At 49.8% G+C, this 22008-nt stretch overlaps 1 protein-coding gene across 1 annotated transcript in view; it reads right to left on the bottom strand.

The window, feature by feature from the left end:
* The window catches only part of PWP1 (PWP1 homolog, endonuclein), a 68685-nt gene that overhangs the window by 31058 nt on the left and 15619 nt on the right, over positions 1–22008 (bottom strand). The window lies entirely within an intron of this gene.

Here is a 22008-nt window from a genome sequence, read left to right as displayed (position 1 = left end):
CACTGGCCACTAGGTCTAATATATCATGATTTCATGTTCTGTACAGGTAAAGGACAAGTAACACCTCTACAGTGGATATAAAAAGTATACACCCCTGTTAAAATGTCAGGTTTCTGTGATGTAAATAAATAAGACAAAGATAAATCATTTCAGAACTTTTTCCACCTTTAATGTGACCTATAAACTGTACAACTCAATTGAAAATCAAACAAACTTTTTTTTAGGTGGCGGGAAGAAAAAATATAAAAAAAAAAATAATATATAGTTGCATAAGTGTGCACACCGTTAAACTAATACTTTGTTGAAGCACCTTTTGATTTTATTACAGCACTCAGTCTTTTTGGGTATGAGTCTATCAGCATGGCACATTTTGACTTGGCAAGATTTGCCCACTCTTCTTTGCAAAAACACTCCAAATCGGTCAGATTGCGAGGGCATCTCCTGTGCACAGCCCTCTTCAGATCACCCCACAGATTTTCAATCGGATTCAGGTCTGGGCAATTCCAAAACTTTAATCTTCTTCTGGTAAAGCCATTCCTTTGTTGATTTGGATGTATGCTTTGGGTCGTTGTCATGCTGAAAGATGAAGTTCCTCTTCATGTTCAGCTTTCTAGCAGAAGCCTGAAGGTTTTGTGCCAATTTTGACTGGTATTTGGAACTGTTCATAATTCCCTCTAGCTTAACTAAGGCCCCAGTTCCAGCTGAAGAAAAACAGCCCAAAGCATGGTGCTGCCACCACCATGCTTCACTGTGGGTATGGTGTTCTTTTAGTGATATGCAGTGTTGTTTTTGCGCCAAACATGTCTTTTGGAATTATGGCCAAAAAGTTCAACCTTGGTTTCATCAGACCATAACACCTTTTCCCACATGCTTTTGGGAGAATTAAGATGTGTTTTTGCAAAATGTAGTCTGGCTTGGAAGTTTTTCTTCGTAAGAAAAGGCTTTCGTCTTACCGTTCTACTGCGTAGCCCAGACCTATGAAGAATACGGGAGATTGTTGTCACATGTACCACACAGCCAGTACTTGCCAGATATTCCTGCAGCTCCTTTAATGTTGCTGTAGGCCTCTTGGTAGCCCCCCAGACCAGTTTTCTTCTCGTCTTTTCATCAATTTTAGAGGGACGTCCAGTTCTTGGTAATGTCACTGTTGTGCCATATTTTCTCCACTTGATGATGGCTGTCTTCACTGTGTTCCATGTTATATCTAATGCCTTGGAAATTCTTTTGTACCCTTCTCCTGACTGATACCTTTTAACAATGAGATCCCTCTGATGCTTTGGAAGCTCTCTGTGGACCTGAACTTTATTTGGGGTTAATCAGAGGCACTTTAAATGATGGCAGGTGTATGCTGACTCCTATTTAACATGATTTTGAATGTGATTGCTTAATTCTGAACACAGCTACATCCCCAGTTATAAGAGGGTGTGCACACTTATGTAACCACATTATTTTAGTTTATAGGTCACATTAAAAGGTGGAAAAAGTTCTCAAATCATTAATCTTTGTCTCATTTTTTTTACAGCACAGAAACCTGACATTTTAACAGGGGTGAGTAGACTTTTTATATCCACTGTATATAGATAACAGGATCCATCATACACAATAGGTGATATCACAGTTCACCTACTCCCTCCTGACCTCTGCACACGTCACAGAGCATAAACATGCCTAGAAAACTCTCCCATAAGTCAATAGGGTCAGTAGATATACAGACTAAAAAAGAAAATCACCAAAAAATGTAGTACAATAGGCAATTTTCTGATGACACATTCCCTTTGAGCTGCAACTACCGTATTTTTCGCTTTGTAAAGACGCACTTTTCCCCCCCAAAAGTAGGGGGGAAATGGCCATGCATCTTACAAAGCGAATACTAGTGAACGCTTCATTATGGAAGGGCTCACTAGTATGCTTTAGGTGCCGGGAGTAGGGAGTAAAGCGCTTGTAATACTCACCCTCCCGGTCTTCAGTCCTGGAGCCGACACTGCACTGTCCTGACCCCGTACAGCGTCAGAACGTAGTGCGCGCACTATTACCTGATGTTGCATGCAGTCAGGTGACAGTGCAGAGTGGGCCGGAGAAGACAGGGGAGCGCGACTTCTAAAGAGACAACCGGACCCATAGCTTAGCTGCGGCGCAGGAGAGGTAAGAGAAGTTATTTTTTTTCAGTCTGATGGGGTCTAAAAGAAAAAGGGCTGATCTGAGGTCTGATTGGGGGTCTAAAAGAAAAGGACTGATAAGTGTCTGACATGGAGGGCTGATATAGGGGTCTGATGTGATGTCCTGATATTTATGGGGGTCTGATGAAAAATATTTTTTCCTTATTTTCCTCCTCTAAAATCTGGGGTGCGTCTTATCATCGGATACGTCTTATAAAGTGAAAATACGGTAGTTAGTCCAGAAAGTCTGGTAATCTGGTGGGACAAGTTGTACTTTCTAACTTCAGCATCTTATATTGCATATGATGTAGTGGGAAGCTGGAAATTGTTTTATTTTAAAATGGTGTGGAATTGGAGGAAAAAAGCAAAACCACCACAATTCTGCCCTCGTTTTATAAATTTAATTTCTCGCCCATTCCATTGGGGGACACAGACCATGGGGTATAGCTTAGGCTACCACTAGGAGGAGACACTATGCAAATAAGAAAAAACAGCTCCTCCTCCACTGGCTATACCCCCATGCTCCAACAGGAGGACCTCAGTTTTAGCTTAGTGTCGGATAAGGAGGTGACACTCCTGCTCCTGCAGGGTTGTCCCTGTAGTTTTTTTCTTCTCCTGTTTGTTGTTTTTCTAAACAGAGGACGCAGGGTCGCATGGTGCGTCCCTGGTCTCTCAGCGGAGCGAGCGCCGGGGTCGAATGACCGTCCCAGGCTACCTCCCTTTCCAACCAGAAGATAAGTGGAACTGGCCTCGACCTGCAGCTCCGGTGGCCTACCAGATCCGGGGTCACCTAGTCCTGCCCTCTATCCAGTGCACTGCCACTCCTTGTGCCAGATGACTGAAGAGGTGACCCCCTGCTGGTCTGGAACAGAGGGTGAAGACTGCAGGACTCAGATAAGTACAGCGGCTCTCCTGCATGCTCCTTCACCCCCCCCCATGCTCACACTGTGACATGGCTCTTTAGGGCCTACCTGTGGATCTGGGAGAGCCTGCTGGGTGAGAGGGAGGAGGGATTCCTTCTTGGGGCAGTGGCTATTCGCAGCGCCATGCTGCTGTGCCTTTTTCGTTTTGTTCGGAGGGCTTCTTAACTCCTCCTCCCCCTCCACCAATCCAGCCCAGTCCCTCCTCTGCCCCTTCACAGCCCTTCTGGGCCTCTGCCATAGCTAGGGCGGCTGCGGACTTGGCTCAAGTCTCGCACACGGCCATGGCCTTTATGGAAAGCATGGCGGCCACTGATCCACCGCCTGCGGTGCCTGTGGTTAGCACCGTTCCACCTCCCATGCCCCCCACAGAGGACGCTCGACCGTTAAGAGGCAGCGTACGCAGCAGCATCCCTCCTCGGATGACTCTGCTTCTCCCCCTCGCCTGGAGGCGTGTTCAGCCTCTCCCCCTCGCAGGGACTACAGGTCTGAAGGGGAAAGGTCCGGCTTGGACGAGGACACGGAGCCGAAACCCTCGCCAAAGCTCTCCACCATAGTGGCAGACTTGGTCACGGCGGTCCGTGACACCTTTGACATCCAAGGGGAACCTCCTACTAGTACCCAGGAATTCCACCTTTTCCACTCTAGAAGGGGTGGTGCACCAGAGGCAATCACATTCCCCATTCATGGCGAGTTCGCCAAGGTCCTTTCAAAGGCTTGGGAGCGCCCTAATCACAGTTTTTCTGCCACAAGGCGCATGGATACTCTGTATCCTTTCCAGGTAGATAATGTGCAGCAGTGGTCTTCTCCTCCTAAGGTCGACCCGCCGGTGGCCAGATTGGCTAAGAATACGTCAATACCAGTCCTGGACGGGTCCTCCCTACAGGACTCCGTTGACAGGCATTTGGACTCTCTTTCCAAAGCCATCTTTACTCTGGCGGGCACAGGTCTGCGGCCCGCGTTCGCCTCGGCCTGGGTAGCCAGGGCGCTGTCGGTGTGGTTGCAGCGCCGTCATCAGGACCTCGCAAAGCAGGATGCCTCTGCGGACACCCTGAACTTTGTCCTCCAGATGTCCTAAGCGACAACATTCCTCTGTGAGGCCTCATTGGACGTCAGCACTCTCTTTGCGCGGGTTTCGGCCCTCTAAGTCACGCAGCGCAGGGAGGTCTAGTTGAAGGTCTGGGGCGCCGACGCTTCCTCCAAGTGCTCCCTCACTAACCTCCCCTTTGAGGGCTCCAGGCTCTTCGGTGCCATGCTGGACGAGATTATCTCTGACGCTACGGGGGGCAAGAGCACACACCTGCCCCAATCTCGATCCAAGTGCGCCGTCAGAGCTCGCCCCTTTGGCTCTAGGAACCAGTCCTTTCGGCGCTTCTCCTCATCCAGGTCTGCGACAGCCCCCTCCTCCTGAGGCAAGAAGAGTTCCTTTAAGCCTCAACCTTCCTGGCGCCCGGGGGCACAATTCCAGGGGAGTTCTGCCCGCCCCGCGCCTCCCAAGCAGTCCTCCACCTGACCACCTCCGCCGTCTGCTCTCCTTTCAGCAGGTCTGCAGAGCTCACGTTGAAGACGCCTGGGCCCTGGAAATTGTAACTTCTGGTTACAAGATAGAATTTGCTTCCAGACCTCCGGAACGTTTCTTCCCTTCTCGGGTTCCGGAGGATCCGGCCCGAGCCTTGGCCCTTTTACAAACGGTCTCTTCCCTTCTGGTCCGGGGGGTAGTTGCCCCAGTTCCTCTGGAGAAACAAGGTACAGGGTTCTACTCAAATCTCTTTGTAGTGCCAAAGAAGGAGGGATCAGTACGTCCGGTCCTAGACGTCGAGTTCTTAAACAAGTCCCTGCGGGTGCGGAGGTTCCGGATGGAATCCCTCCGTTCAGTTATTGCTTCTCTTCTTCCAGGGGAGTTCCTCGCGTCAGTGGACATCCAGGACGCCTATCTGCATGTCCCTATCGCAGAATCTCACCACAGATTCCTGCGCTTCGCCATTGGCGGCCGTCATTATCAGTTCGTCGCCCTTCCCTTTGGGCTGGCGACAGCCCTGCGGGTATTCACAAAGATCTTGGCGCCGCTCATGGCACTTCTTCGCACCAGGGGCATATCTCTGTTGCCCTACCTGGACGACATACTGATAAAGGCTTCCTCTCGTCCCCAGGCTGAAGACAGCGTCAAGATCACTGTTCAGACTCTGCAACAGTTCGGCTGGCTGATCAACTTCCCGAAGTCCTCTCTCCAACCTTCCCAGAGGGTGACCTTCCTGGGGATGATTCTGGACACCACTGCAGCCCGGGTATTCCTTCCGGATTACAAGTTCTCACGGATACGGGAGTCGGTGTCTCGCCTTCTGCATTCTGAAGGAAGGCCAGAATGTTAGGGACAGAGAAACAGAGGGGACGAAAACTCCCAAACTCGCACCAGGCAAAATACGCTCTCCAGGTCCGGTAGTAAATACGGGCCGACTGGGGTTTGCGAGCGTGAAGCATTGTCTGAATGACCGATTCCGAGAGGCCACGGGACTTCAGGTCTCAACAGCCACGCCGTCAAACGAAGCTGAGGTAAATTCGGGTGGAACAGAGGGCCCTGTGAAAGGAGATTGTGGCGCAGAGGAAGACGCCACGGAACGTCGGCGAGCAGAAACACTAGATCTGCGTACCACGCTCTGCGGGGCCAAACCGGGCTGCCTTGAGACGCTTGAGCACTCGGGGCAGGAGAGGAATGGGGGGAAAAAAGGTACAGAAGGTCGAACTGAGACCAAGGCAGAACTAGGGCGTTGACCGCAAGAGCCTGAGGGTCCCTGGACCGTGCGACATAGCGCGGAAGCCTGTGGTTGAGGCGAGACGCGAAGAGATCCACGTCCGGAGTTCCCCATCGGTGACAAAGTTGAAGGAACGCCTCTGGGTGGAGAGACCATTCGCCCGGGTTGACGAGCTGACGACTGAGGAAGTCTGCCGCCCAGTTGTCGACCCCGGGAATGTGAACGGCGGAGAGGACGGGAACGCGTTTCTCCGCCCACCGCAAGATATGGGAGGCTTCCTGCAAGGCCATCACACTCCTGGTGCCCCCTTGGTGGTTCAGATAAGCCACGGCGGTGGAATTGTCCGTCTGAACCTGGATCGGGAGACCGCGGAGACATGGGGTCCAGTGAGACAGTGCCAGGAAAATTGCCCTGAGCTCGAGAACATTGATCTGCAGGGAAGACTCCTGAACAGACCAAAGACCCTGGACCGTGAGAGACTCGAATACTGCTCCCCAACCCGAGAGACTGGCGTCCGTCGTGATCACCCGCCAACTGGGGGGGAGAAAGGACCGGCCCAGGGACACCGTCCGAGGAAGTAGCCACCAGGAAAGGTCCTGGCGAAGCTGAGGGGGGAGACGGGTAAGGCGATCGAGGCCTGCCGGGGACTTGTCCCACCTGGATAGAATGAACAACTGAAGGTCCCGGGAGTGGAATTGGAAATGGCTTCGAATGAGGCCACCATCCTCCCCAGGACAGGCATACACGTCCTGATAGTCAGAGAGGACGGGCCGCGGAGAAGATTTACCCCAGCCTGAAGAGAAGAGACCTTCTCTGGAGGAAGGAACACCCGCCCGAGGCGAGTGTCGAAGATCATGCCCAGAAAGGGCATCCTCTGGCGTGGGAGGAGGGAGGACTTGGAGTGGTTGATGAGCCACCCGAACTGGGCAAGAGCTGAGAGGGTGATGCTCAGGCTGGACAGGTTGTCCTCCAACGACGGGGCCCAAATCAGAAGGTCGTCCAGGTAAGGTACCAAGTCGACCCCCCTGGCACGAAGAAGGGCCACGAAGGGAGCTAACACCTTGGTGAAAACCCTCGGAGCGGAGGCCAGGCCGAAGGGCAGGGCTACAAATTGGAAATGAAGAGAACCTACCGCGAAGCAAAGGAACTTTTGATGGGAGAGGGCAATGGGGACGTGCAGATAGGCATCCTGAATATCGATGGACGACAGGAACTCGTCCAACTCCAAGGAGGCGATCACGGACCGGAGGGACTCCATGCGAAAATGACGGACCCGGACGAAGTGATTCAGCGCCTTCAGGTCCAGGATAGGACGGAGCGAACCGTCCTTCTTGGGAACAGTGAACAGGTTCGAGTAGAAACCCCGAAAACGTTCTGACTCTGGAACCAGAACGATGACCCCTAGAGAGCGCAGGGAACGAATGGCCTGAAAAAAAAAAACGTCTGCCCCGGCGGGAGACCTGGGGGGCAACGTCAGGGAGAACCATCCGAGCGGAAGATCGGAAAATTCGATCCTGTATCCGGAGGAGACCACCTCGAGAACCCAAGCATCTTCTACACTTGCTTGCCAGACATTCCGAAAGGAGAGCAGGCACCCTCCCACCTTGACCGAGGTCGAGTCATGCGGAAGGAGGCTTAGTGGACTGGGGGCGAGCAGGTTTGGGCTTGGCATGCCAGGAGGGCTTGGCCTTAAAGGAAGGCCTGGAGGTCTTATCAGATCGGGCGGGGGGGGGCCCCGAAAGGACCGCGCCCGAGAGGACGACCCAGGGAAGCGACGGTGGCGAGGCTGATTCTGGGGAAGAAGGGAACTCTTACCGCCAGTGGCCTCTGAAATTAGCTCCTCCAAACGCTTCCCAAAGAGCTTCCCACCAAGAAAGGGAAGGGAAATTAGAGCTTTCTTGGAGGCGGAATCCGCCGCCCAAGAATGAAGCCAGATAGTGCGGTGGATGGCCACAGGAGCGGTGGGCCGATTCCATAGAGGCATCACAAAGAAACTTGGATGCCTGGTAAATTTGAGAGGCAAGCACTGCCAAATCCCCATGATCCGAGTCTGGAGGTAAGGCACGGATAAGCTGTTTTGCCCAGATAGCGCAGGCCTTAGCCACCCAGGAGGCGGCAAACGCGGGGCAGATGGCGGCGCCCGCCGCTACGAAAACAGACTTGGCCAAGGAGTCGACCCGTTTGTCAGCGGGATCCGACAAGGAAGCCGCATCAGCCAGGGGAAGGGTAGTAGCTTTCGCCAGGCGAGCAACCTGAGGGTCTACCTGAGGAGGAACCGTCCAGAGATTGACAGATTCCTGAGAAAAAGGATAAGGGACATCAGAGGCCTTGGTAAGATGAAGGCGCCAATCAGGGTGACGCCACTCCTTAGCGAGAAGTGCGTCCAGATCCTCGTGATTTGGGAAGACCACAGTGGACCGTCTAGAACGGCGGAAGGACACAGACTCCAGGGAAGAGGAAGAAGGAACGTCCTGCACATGGAGCGCTTCCCGGACGGCCTTGATGAGATCCTGTATGGCCGCCGACATCGCCAAGCACCACTCTGATTCAGAATCAGAAGCGGAGGAGTCCCCAGGAGCGGCGGAAGCGGCTGAAGAAGAAATTTCGCCTGACTCAGACCTAACCGGGGAGTGATCCGGGGTAACTGAGGAGGAGTGGGACTCAGCCGAGATCGTACGAGGTCGCTTGCGGGACCGCGTGCCAGAGCGAGAACGGGAACTTTCGCCAGGCGCATCACCAGCGGGAGGGCCCCTGCCAGAGGCGGCCGCAATCTGGGCAGGCAGACTGTCCAAGGACTGTGCCAGGGATTGGGAGAGGCTGGCAAGGTTACCTATGGCCTGGGATAGGGTAGCAGCCCATTCCGGAAGAACCGATAAAGAGGGGGCCGCGGGGGCGGACTGGGCGGGCCTGGGGTTGAGGCACTGCACGCAGAGGGAAGTAGGCTGGCCGCATGGGAACTTCCTATTACACACAGAGCAGGCGTAATGAGTGGAAATGGCGGCGGGGGGAGTGGGGGCCTGACCAGAGGAAAACATGAGGGCAGATGGTGGAGCCTGCAAAGAAAAAAAGAGAGTCAGCCAAAGGCTGCCTACCAGAACCAATGGTGCTGTGTCCCAGAGAACCGATCGCAGGGAAGCTGCAAGATGGCGACCAGACAGAGCCTGAAGCAGGAAGGAACCGGCAGTTCAGAAGAAAACGCCCCCCCCCCCAGCAGCCCGCGCTGGCGCTGGATTGGGCGAAACAAACGCCTCCCAGGGCACCACCCACAGAGGGGAGGGACGCAGCAAGAAAAGCCCGGGAAGCCGGTAAAGGCGGAGACAGAGCGGCCTAGGCCAGAACAAAGCCGGGCAGAACAAAGCCGGGGCCCAGAGTGAAAAAACGATGCCGGAGACGGGCGTCCGCGATCGCAGTGATGTCCGGTGGCAGCAGCAGAAGAGGGGACACAGTGCCGATGCGGGAGGCCCGGAAGGCCAGGTAGGTGGAGCAGGAGAAGGCCCGAAATGAAAAAAACGGCAGTCTTAAAGGGCCAGGCCCCATGAAAAAATGCGCCCCCATGCAGGAGTCCCTGCCCAAAAATGACCCCCAGAGAGCTGATTCAGAGCCTCAAGGACCGTGCCTAATAAGGGGCCAGGCCACAAAGGGACTCAGGAGAACAAGGAGAGGGGGAAGGGAATAGGATGACCGCCATACTCACCTTCCGACATCTTCAGGCGCAGCATGACCACCCCCTCGGCGGACTCAACACAGAAGCCGTGGGTCCGCCGGAATTCCACTGCGGAAGCAGGTCAAGTGGGGACTGGGTGGCTGACGGGTACCTGAGTACGCGCCAGCAGGGGGGGGGGGGCAACTAAGGTGGAGCACGATGGAGCCACCCCTGCAACCTGTAGAGAAAAAATAAAATAAAGAAAACAAAATTAGCAGGATGACCTGCGAAAAAAGAATAGCAGGTCATGTCTGCCTCCTACAGACACTAGAACTAGACTGAGTTCTTTTGGCTCTGGCAGAGGGGTATAGCCAACACTTTTTTATTTCTAGTGTTAGCCTCCTAGTGGCAGCTGGGCATATACCCATGGTGCTGTGTCCCCCAATGCCATGCACAAGAAATCTCCTTTTCACAGGGTTCCCTATGTGGTAAAATGGACCTGTTACTTTTATTCTCAGGGTCAGTAACGATTACAGCAATACCACATTTATATAGTTCTTTATCCAGTTTTTTTTTTCTTTGCATTGCCATATTCTGACCCGAAGTGCTTTATTATAGTTACGCCTATAGAGCTATGTGAGGGACAATTTTTGAGGGACGATTTGTAGCACGTGTATAACATCTTTGATCTCTTTTAATAAAATTTTGAAGTGAAAATGAGGAAAACCCATTTAAGTAGCAAAGACTACAAGTCAAAAATGAAAGGAAAAAGGTTTGTATTTTCAACTTAAGGTATAAGTAAAACCACATACACAGTCCAAGGTAAGCTGCTCACTGAGCTAGGGTATGCTATTAACCCCTCAGATCAAAACCCAGGACTGTATACATACAAAGGGAGCAGACTAGTAGCTGGAAATCAGGGGGGTGGGAACCTAGCATTGAGCGCTCCCCCAGTATATAACCAGTTACTAAACTGCAACATATTAGTATGGGTCTTCTGCCCTTTGACTGTGAATTACACTAGGCTACCTGTATGTGGCGCTATTTACATTGAAGCTGTCTATCTCTGCAGGATGGGCAGCCTGGCTCGACGCGATTCTTAGGCTGTTATTCATTATACAGCCAAGTCATCAGGAGCTATTACAATTAGACAGACAAACAAACAAACGGTGCTGCAGGCTCTGGTACATAGCGTGCAGACACGTAGCCTGCGTCACTGGGATGGCACGCTATGTACCAGACCCTGCAGCACTTGTTGTTTGTTTGTCTGTCTAATTGTAATAGCTCCTGATTAGAGTTGAGCGAACCCGAACTGTAAAGTTCGGGTTCGTACCGAACTTTAGGGTTTTCGGCACCTGGACCCGAACATTTATGTAAAAGTTCGGGTTCAGTGTTCAGCGATTTTTATGGCGCTTTTTGAAAGGCTACACAGCAGGCAATCAACAAGCGAATACTAGTGAACGCTTCATTATGGAAGGGCTCACTAGTATGCTTTAGGTGCGGGGAGTAGGGAGTGAAGCGCTTGTATGCTCATCCTCCCGGTCTTCATTCCTGGAGCCGGCGCTGCACTGTCCTGACCCCGTACAGCGTCACAACGTAGTGCGTGCACTATTACCTGACGTTGCATGCAGTCAGGTGACAGTGCAGAGTGGGCCGGAGAAGACAGGGGAGCGCGACTTCTAAAGAGACAGCCGGACCCATAGCTTAGCTGCGGCGCAGGAGAGGTAAGAAGTTTTTTTTTTTTTCAGTCTGATGGGGGTCTGAAAGAAAAGGGCTGATCTGAGGTCTGATGGGGGTCTGAAAGAAAAAGGTCTGATCTGAGGTCTGATGGGGTCTAAAAGAAAAGGTCTGATCTGAGGTCTGATAAGTGTCTGACATGGAGGGCTGATATAGGGGTCTGATGTGATGTCCTGATATTTATGAGAGTCTGATGAAAAATATTTTTTCCTTATTTTCCTCCTCTAAATCTGGGGTGCGTCTTATCATCGGATGCGTCTTATAAAGTGAAAATACGGTAGTTAGTCCAGAAAGTCTGGTAATCTGGTGGGACAAGTTGTACTTTCTAACTTCAGCATCTTATATTGCATATGATGTAGTGGGAAGCTGGAATTTTTTTTTTTAAATGGTGTGGAATTGGAGGAAAAAAACAAAACCACCACAATTCTGCCCTCGTTTTATAAAATTAAATTTCACAGGGTTCCCCAAGTGGTAAAATGGACCTGTTACTTTCATTCTCATGGTCAGTAACGATTACAGCAATACCACATTTATATAGTTTTTTATCCATTTATTTTTTTCTTTGCATTGCCATATTCTGACCCGAAGTGCTTTATTATAGTTACGCCTATAGAGCTATGTGAGGGACAATTTTTGAGGGACGATTTGTAGCACGTGTATAACATCTTTGATCACTTTTAATTAAATTTTGAAGTGAAAATGAGGAAAACCCATTTAAGTAGCAAAGACTACAAGTCAAAAATGAAAGGAAAAAGGTTTGTATTTTCAACTTAAGGTATAAGTAAAACCACATACACAGTCCAAGGTAAGCTGCTCACCGAGTACGGGTATGCTATTAACCCCTCAGATCAAAACCCAGGACTGTATACATACAAAGGGAGCAGACTAGTAGCTGGAAATCAGGGGAGTGGGAACCTAGCATTGAGCGCTCCCCCAGTATATAACCAGTTACTAAACTGCAACATATTAGTATGGGTCTTCTGCCCTTTGACTGTAAATTACACTAGGCTACCTGTATGTGGCGCTATTCACATTGAAGCTGTCTCCTATCTCTGCAGGATGGGCAGCTTGGCTCGACGCGTTTCTTAGGCTGTTATTAATTATACAGCCAAGTCATCAGGAGCTATTACAATTAGACAGACAAACAAACAAAAAGTGCTGTAGGCTCTGGTACATAGCGTGCAGACACGTAGCCTGCGTCACTGGGATGGCACGCTATGTACCAGACCCTGCAGCACTTGTTGTTTGTTTGTTTGTCTGTCTAATTGTAATAGCTCCTGATTAGAGTTGAGCAGTTCGGGTTTGTACCGAACTTTAGGGTTTTCGGCACCCGGACATTTACGTAAAAGTTCAGGTTCGGTGTTCGGCGATTTTTATGGCGCTTTTTGAAAGGCTGCACAGCAGGCAATCAACAAGCGTCATACTACTTGCCCCAAAAGGCCATCACAGCCATGCCTACTATTGGCATGGCTATGACTGGTCAACTGCAGCATGTGACCCAGCCTCTATTTAAGCTGGAGTGACGTCGCGCCACACGTCACTCTGCTCGGATTAGTGTAGGGAGAGGTTGCAGCTGCTGTGAGGAAGAGATCAGGGAGAAATCTTATGAAGATTCAGAACTGCTTATTTACTCAGCGATCTACAGCAAATGTGTTTTGTGGGTGCAGTGCACAATTTTTTTAAGCCTGCCATGAGCCAACTACTACTGAAAACAAACTTTTTTTCTTCAGTTAGTCAATATCAATACATAATCGGCAGCCATTTTATGCAACGATAGTGCACCAGCACAGACTATCTGCATGTCTGCAAGTCCAGAAATACAACTTTTTGCTTACTGGGGTTAAAAAAATACATCTGTTAAATATAGTGCACATCTGGGATTACACATGCATAAGTGACTGTCACATTTAGGCCAGAAATACGGCTTTTTGGTTACTGGGGTGAAAAAAAACCTCTAATATACTGCACATCTGGGATTAGACAAGCATAAGTGACTGTCACATTTAGGCCACAAATACGGCCATTAGGATAATGTGGTGAAAAATTCCTCTGATATGCAAGTGTAATCCCAGATGTGCAGCATATCAGAGGGATTTTCCACCACAGTATCCTAATAGCCTTATTTGTGGCCTAAACGTAACAGTCACCTATGCAAGTGTAATCCCAGATGTGCAGTATAGATGACTGTCACATTTAGGCCACAAATAAGGCTTTTAGGATACTGTGGTGAAAAAAAACCTATTTTTCATATGCATAGATAACTGTCACATTTAGGCCACAAATACCGCTGTCATAAGGAGTTTTAAAAAAAAATAATTGAGTGCAATATCCTACATCAGGGTTTTTATTGGCGGTTAATTATTTTTAACAGACTTAACCACTTTTTACTTTGCTTTGTGAACGCTAACTATGAGGCAAACATTTAATAAGGGACGCCGTCATGGTCGTGATGTTGGTGGAGCCTCCGATGCAGGGAGAGGACGTGGCCGTTCTGTCACAGCTTCACATCCTATTGAACCTACTACCTCAGGTCCCAGTAGCCGCCAGAATCTACAGCAATATTTGGTCGGGCCTAATGCCGTTCTAAGGATGGTAAGGCCTGAGCAAGTACAGGCGCTAGTCAATTGGGTGGCCGACAGTGGATCCAGCACGTTCACATTATCTCCCACCCAGTCTTCTGCAGAAAGCGCACAGGTGGCACCTGAAACCCATGCCCATCAGTCTGTCACATCACCCCCGTGCATATCGGGGAACCTGTCTGTGCCTCAAGTCATGCAGCAGTCTCTTATGCTGTTTGAAGACTCTGCTGGCAGGGTTTCCCAAGGGCATCCACCTAGCCCTTCCCCAGCAGTGGAAGACATAGAATGCACTGACGCACAACCACTTATGTTTCCTGATGAGGACATGGGAATACCACCTCAGCACGTCTCTGATGAGGACGAAACACAGGTGCCAACTGCTGCATCTTTCTGCAGTGTGCAGACCGAAAATGAGGTCAGGAATGAAGACTGGGTGGAAGACGATGCAGGGAACGATGAGGTCCTAGACCCCACATGAAATGAAGGTCATGCCACTGACTTTCAGAGTTCGGAGGAAGAGGCAGTGGTGAGACCGAGCCAACAGCGTAGCAAAAGCTGTCTGGCCACCGTCACCAGGGACCGAGCACACCAAAGGCAGCTTCAAGGAGTTCCCTGGCATGGCACTTCTTCACACAATGTGCTGACGACAAGACCCGAGTGGTTTGCACGCTGTGCCATCAGAGCCTGAAGTGAGGCATTAACGTTCTGAACCTTAGCACAACCTGCATGACCAGGCATCTACATGCAAGAAAGGGCTCAGGACCCTCCTGCTCCCTCTTCTGCTGCTGCCTCGGCCTCTTCCTCCGCCTCTGGAGGAACGTTGGCACCTGCTGCCCAGCAAACAGAGGATGTGCCACCAACAACACCACTTCCGTCACCAAGCATCTACACTATGTCACACAGAAGTGTTCAGCTCTCCATCTCACAAACCTTTGAGAGAAAGCACAAATTCCCACCTAGCCACCCTCGATCCCTGGCCCTGAATGCCAACATTTCTAAACTGCTGGCCTTTGAAATGCTGTCATTCAGGCTGGTGGAGACGGACAGCTTCAAACAGCTCATGTCGCTTGCTGTCCCACAGTACGTCGTTCCCAGCCGCCACTACTTCTCCAGGAGAGCCGTGCCCTCCCTGCACAACGAAGTATCGGATAAAATTAAGTGTGCACTGCGCAACGCAGTCTGTGGACACGTGGACCAGTAAGCACGGCCAGGGACGCTATATCTCCCTAACTGCACACTGGGTAAATGTAGTGGCGGCTGGGCCCCAGGCGGAGAGCTGTTTGGCGCACGTCCTTCCACCAAAGATCGACCTGTTGCCTCCTCTTCCTACTCGGCTTCCTCCTCCTCTTTTACCACTACCACCTCCTCATCCGGTCAGCGACAGACCTTCACCACCAACTTCAGCACAGCCCGGGGTAAACGTCAGCAGGCCGTTCTGAAACTGATGTGTTTGGGGGACAGGCCCCACACCACGCAGGAGTTGTGGCGGGGTATAGAACAACATACCGACGAGCGGTTGCTGCCAGTGGGCCTCAAGTCCGGCCTGGTGGTGTGCGATAATGGGCGAAATCTCGTTGCAGCTCTGGGACTAGCCGGTTTGACGCACATCCCTTGCCTGGCGCATGTGCTGAATTTGGTGGTGCAGCAATTTATTCACAACTACCCCGACATGTCAGAGCTGCTGCATAAAGTGTGTGCCGTCTGAGCACGCTTCCGGCGTTCCCATCCTGCCGCCGCTCGGCTGTCTGCTCTAGAGTCTAACTTCGGGCTTCCCGCCTCATATGCGACGTGCCCACCAGGTGGAACTCCACCTTGCACATGCTGGAGAGACTGTGCGAGCAGCAGCAGGCCATAGTGGAGTTTCAGCTGCAGCACGCACGGCTGAGTCGCACTGCGGAACAGCACCACTTCACCACCAATGACTGGGCCTCCATGCGAGACCTGTGTGCCCTGTTGCGCTGTTTTGAGTACTCCACCAACATGGCCAGTGGCGATGGCGCCGTTATCAGCGTTACAATACCACTTCTATGTCTCCTTGAGAAAACACTTAGGGCGATGATGGAAGAGGAGGTGGCCCAGGACGAGGAGGAGGAAGAGGGGTCATCTCTAACACTTTCAGGCCAGTCTTTTAGAAGTGGCTCAGAAAGAGGATTTTTGCAACAGCAGAGGCCAGGTACAAATTTGGCCAGCCAGGGCCCACTACTGGAGGAGGAGGAGGATGAAGATTAAGCATGTTCACAGCGGGGTGGCATCCAACGCATCTCGGGCCCATCACTGGTGCATGGCTGGGGGGATACGGAGGACACAGACGATACGCCTCCCACAGAGGACAGCTTGTCCTTACCTCTGGGCAGCCTGGCACACATGAGCGACTACATGCTGCAGTGCCTGCGCAACGACTGCAGAGTTGCCCACATTTTAACGTGTGCTGACTATTGACTGGGTGGCCACCCTGCTGGATCCCCATTACAAAGACAATGTGCCATCCTTAATTCCCTCACTGGAGCGTGATCGGAAGACGCGCGGCTACAGGTGCACGCTGGTAAACGTGCTCCTGAGAGCATTCCCAACTGACGCCAGGGGACAAGTGGAAGCACAAGGCGAAGGCAGGGGAGGAGGAAGAGGTCGCCAACGCAGCTGTGTCAGCGCCAGCACCTCAGAAGGCAGGGTTAGCATGGCCGACATGTGGAAAAGCTTTGTCACCTCGCCGTAACAACCAGCCCCAACTGCTGATATGGAGCGTGTTAGCAGGAGGCAGCATTTGAACAACATGGTGGAACAGTACCTGTGCACACGACTACACGTACTGACTGATGGTTCTGCCCCATTCAACTTCCGGGTCTCCAAATTGTCCACATGGCCAGAGCTTGCCCTGTATGCCTTGGAGGTGCTGGCCTGCCCTGCAGCCAGTGTACTCTCTGAGCGTGTATTTAGCACGGCAGGAGGCGTCACTACAGACAGACGCAGCCGCATCCCTCACGACTTGTCTGTTCCTTGTGCAGAATAGACATTTATACCACCATCAAACATATCGTGAAGTCAAGTGCAATGATTCTTTGTTTTCTTTTTTTATTTGTCCCAATAAAAAAATAAAAATAATAAAACATTGTTGGCTACCTCCTCCTCCTCCATTGCTGCCTCCACCTAATACACCACATTCACCGCCTCCTCAACCTCCGACTCCATATCCACCTCCTTCTCTGAGTTGCAGGTTAATAATTGGTAATTCTTTGTTATTTTATTTCTTTTTAAGATATTTCCCTATCCACATTTGTATGCAGAGCAGTTGCCATGCTCTTAAGCACATTTCACTGCCTTTTACATCCCTCTAGCTTTTTCAAGGACTATTTTAGAGCCATTTTAATAAAATAGAAAAAAAATAAAAAGTGCCAATTTTAGTGGCCTAAATTGAAAAAAATCTTATTTTCAATTGTCGGGTGACATTTTACCATTTTTGGAGTATACAAACCCCTGCTGTGCCTGGGTGACAGGGGCCTAAATCTCTCAAAATCCTCTGTTCTATTGCTGGGTGACAAGAACCCCCTTTTGCTGTGAATGAAGCCCTGCTGTGCCTGGGTGACAGGTACCTAAATCTCTCAAAATCCTCTGTTCTATTGCTGGGTGACAAGAACCCTCTTTTGCCGTGAATGAACCCCTGCTGTGCCGGGGTGACAGGGGCTAAATCTCTCAAAATCCTCTGTTCTATTGCTGGGTGACAAGAACCCCCTTTTGCCGTGGATGAACCCCTGCTCTGTATTGCTGACAGGGAACTAAATTTAGTGAAAACATCTGTTACTGATCGGAAGACGCGCGACTACAAGCGCATGGTGATGACAGCATTCCCACCTGACAGCGGGGGCACAGTGGAAGCACAAGGCGAAGGCAGAGGAAGAGGTCGCCAATGCAGCTGGGGCACCACCATCACCTGAGAAGGCAAGGTTAGCATGCCCAAATGTGGAAAAGCTTTGTCAGCATTGGAGGTGCTGACCTGCCCTGCAGCCAGTGTATAGTGTGAACGTGTGTTTAGCACGACAGAGAGCATTAACAGGCCGCAGCCAATGTTGACAAGCTTACGTTTATTAAAATGAACCAGGCATGGATCCCACAGGACTTGTCCGTACCTTGTGCAGAATAGACATTTATACCAGCCTCAAGCATCCAATCTTGTACTCAAGTGCACTTATTCTTTGTTTTATTTTGTTATATGTCCCAATATTTTGGGGGATACCCCAATTTAAAAATAAAAAAACAACACAAATCAGTGTTGGCTACCTCATCCTCCTTCACCGCCGCTTCCACCTACACCGCCACGTCAACCTACACCTCGACATCCACCGCCTCCTCAACCTCCTACTCCTAGATCCATATTGTTATTTAAAATTTTTCTGTATTTTAGTTATTTTAAGTAATTTCCCTATCCACATTTGTTTGCAGAACAGTTGCTCTTAAGCACATTTTGATGCCTTTTGCAGCCCTCTAGCCCTTTCCAGGACTATTTTAGAGCCATTTTAGTGCCCAAAAGTTCGGGTCCTCATTGACTTCAATGGGGTTCGGGGTCAAGTTCGGGTCCTGAACACAAACTTTTTTTTTCCCCAAGTTCGGCCGAACCCGAACATCCAGGTGTCCGCTCAACTCTACTCCTGATGACTTGGCTGTATAATTAATAGCCTAAGAAACGCGTTGAGGCAGGCTGCCCTACTATCAGAATAAAAGTTATATTTTAGCGACAGCATTTATTAGTTAAACGTAATTCTTGTGGTCGCCTGCTTTCTACATTATTCTAGTGAATTAAGACTACAAGTCCCAGAATACAATCAGCAGACAATGCTCCTCTATACAGACACTGAACTGGCAGAATGGCAGTGTGATTAAAAATGATTTTAAAATCGGGAATAAACGGGCAGTGATTGGTGCTAGCCTATGAAATACTGCTAACAGGAACAGTATATAAACCTTCAAGAACAGTCCAAAATACACAAAATTTGCTGCTACAACCTTTTTCCAATCAGGAATTTCCTAAATGGTTTGTGTATGTGCAAGACCCCTCTCTCTATACTCACTGTCTAATTAACACTATGGGGTCATTTATCAAACTAGTGTAAAGTAGAACTGGCTTAGCTGCCCATAGCAACCAATCAGATTCCACCTTCAATTTTCCAAAGAAGCTGTGAAACATGAAAGGTGGAATCCGATTGGTTGCTATGGGCAGCTAAGCCAGTTCTACTTTACACCAGTTTGATAAATGACCCCTTATGTACAATGCCTTTAGTCTAATATTCCAACATCCAAAAAGGCTAATAATTTGGAACACATTTTTTAATAAACATATCCATACACACATCTAAAAAGAAAAATTATTAATATGTTGTATGTTTTACACCGATTTTATTTTATTTTTTTCTAAAGTGTATGTTCCATGTGGTTCCCATGACGCACCGCGTTCCTCTGAATGAACGTGGCAAATCACATCTGTGATATTTTCATTAAACTTCACATAAACATCCATTAGAGCTGGAACTATTTGATGTTGTTAAGTAGCAGCAACGTGATGCCCCCCCTGTGTGAACGAGCCCTGAAGACATCATAACCGTGCTGTGAGATCCATTAATAAAAACACACCCCAGGACAGCGCTGAGAAGCGGCCAACTCCGATCCAATAAGAGGTTCACATACAAGAGGGGAGAAATAAAAGTTTTACAGCAAATCATGATCGCTGACCATCTATTGCGTCCTCCTTCAGGGGCTTATTATACACTTCTAAGTAATGACTAAGGTGTATTGGACAGACTGACGACTGTTAGATTGGAAAAAAGTAATAGGTTTAGCTAGTGGTTGTCATGGTGATAAATCCCCCGTAAGAGCACGTCGACATGGGATGTAAAACTCTTCAGATAGTCAGATATGGATTTTATTGAGTATCCGCAACAAAACGCATGATAAATCCGTGGTAAAACCTTCATGAGTTACATGTGGATTTTACCAATTTCCCGTGAAGTTTACCCTCTGGATAGCATTATATGATGTTATGTAACTATGGATAACAGCGTCAGCATTATGTCAGTGTCATCTAATACATTCCAGAACTGTAAGGCCTCCTGCACACGACCGTTTTCTTTTAAGGTCCGCAAAAACGGGGTCCGTAGGTCTGTGATCCGCGACCGTTTTTTCGTCCGTGGGTCTTCCTTGATTTTTGGAGGATCCACGGACATGAAAAAAAAGTTGTTTTGGTGTCCGCCTGGCCGCGCGGAGCCAAACGGATCCGTCCTGAAATACAATGCAAGTCAATGCGGACGGATCCGTTTGACGTTGACACAATATGGTGCAATTGCAAACGGATCCGTCCCCATTGACTTTCAATGTAAAGTCTGGAGTCCTTTTTATACCATCGGATCAGAGTTTTCTCCAATCCGATGGTATATTTTAACTTGAAGCATCCCCATCACTATGGGAACGCCTCTATGTTAGAATATACCATCGGATTTGAGTTACATCGTGAAAACTCGTATCTGACAGTATATTCTAACACAGAGGCGTTCCCATGGTGATGGGGACGCTTCTAGTTAGAATATACTACAAATTGTGTACATGACTGCCCCCTGCTGCCTGGCAGCACCCGATTCTTTTACAGGGGGCTGTGATCAGCACAATTAACCCCTCAGGTGCCGCACCTGAAGGGGTTAATTGTGCGTATCACATCCCCCTGTAAGAGATCAGGGGCTGCCAGGCAGCAGGGGGCAGACCCCCTCCCTCCCCCGTTTCAATTTCATTGGTGGCCAGTGTGCGCCCCCCCCCCTCCCTCCCTCTATTGTATTTATAACATTGGTGGCACAGTGTGCGACCTCCCCTCCCCCCCGATCATTGGTGGCAGCGGAGTTCCGATCGGAGTCCCAGTTTAATCGCTGGGGCTCAGATCGGAAACCATGGCAACCAGGTTTCAGATCGGAAACCAAGGCTGCACACTGTGCCACCAATGTTATAAACACAATAGAGGGAGGGAGGTGGGGCACACACTGGCCACCAATGTTATAAATACAATAGAGGGGGGGGGGGGGGCGCACACTGGCCACCAATGAAATTGAAACTGGGGAGGGAGGGGGGTCTGCCCCCTGCTGCCTGGCAGCCCCGGATCTCTTACAGGGGGCTATGATACGCACAATTAACCCCTTCAGGTGCGGCAACTGAGGGGTTAATTGTACGGATCACAGACACATGTAAGAGATCGGGTGCTGCCAGGCAGCAGTCATGTACACAGTTCGTAGTATATTCTAACTAGAAGCGTCCCCATCACTATGGGAACGCCTCTGTGTTAGAATATACTGTCGGATCTGAGTTTTCACAAAATGAAAACTCAGCTCTGAAAAAGCTTTTATGCAGACGGATCTTCGGATCCGTCTGTATGAAAGTAACCTACGGCCACGGATCACGGAGACGGATGCCAATCTTGTGTGCATCCGTGTTTTTTCACGGACCCATTGACTTGAATGGGTCCGTGAACCGTTGGCTGTGAAAAAAATAGGACAGGTCCTATTTTTTTCACGGCCACGAAACACGGATCACGGATGCGGCTGCCAAACGGTGCAGTTTCCGATTTTTCCACGGACCCATTGAAAGTCAATGGGACCGCAGAAAAACACGTTAAACGGGACAACGGCCACGGGTGCACACAACGGTCGTGTGCAGGAGGCCTAAGGGTTACATAGCATCATAAATCAATATAATGCTATGCGAGTCATTGCTGGGAGGTCAGAACAGGAGCTGCCGAATACTCGCACTGCGAGTCCGATGCGTGGAACTCGCTCGTTTGAAAGGGGCGGAAATCCTCCCTCAGAATAGATGGACATGCTGCAGATTTAAAATTCATACCACAGGTAATTTTACTATGCAGATTTTTCCCACAGTACGTGGATGAAACTTCTCACCCTCTTGGCAGGTACTGTAAAATGCTGCAGATTTGCTGCACACAAATCCTCGTGTCACAGCAAATTTTCATGTCGTGTGGATATCCCCTAAAAGTTCAAATTTATGATAATGTAGTTCTCCTGAGTAAGTATACTGAGGTTATAGAAGGAACTTGCTCTATCATCCACCGAGAAGTAATGCAGCAAAGAGGGTCTCTAAAGGTGGTCGTGTAGTATATGCTCGACCACTCACTTCAATGGGCATCATTTAATACTTAAAGGCGTTGCCCCACAAAAAATATTCTGCAGGTTTCAAACCAGCACC

Source organism: Bufo gargarizans, chromosome 2, assembly GCF_014858855.1.
Source record: "Bufo gargarizans isolate SCDJY-AF-19 chromosome 2, ASM1485885v1, whole genome shotgun sequence".
Taxonomy (NCBI): domain Eukaryota; kingdom Metazoa; phylum Chordata; class Amphibia; order Anura; family Bufonidae; genus Bufo; species Bufo gargarizans.
This window is presented reverse-complemented; position numbering and strand designations above follow the sequence as displayed.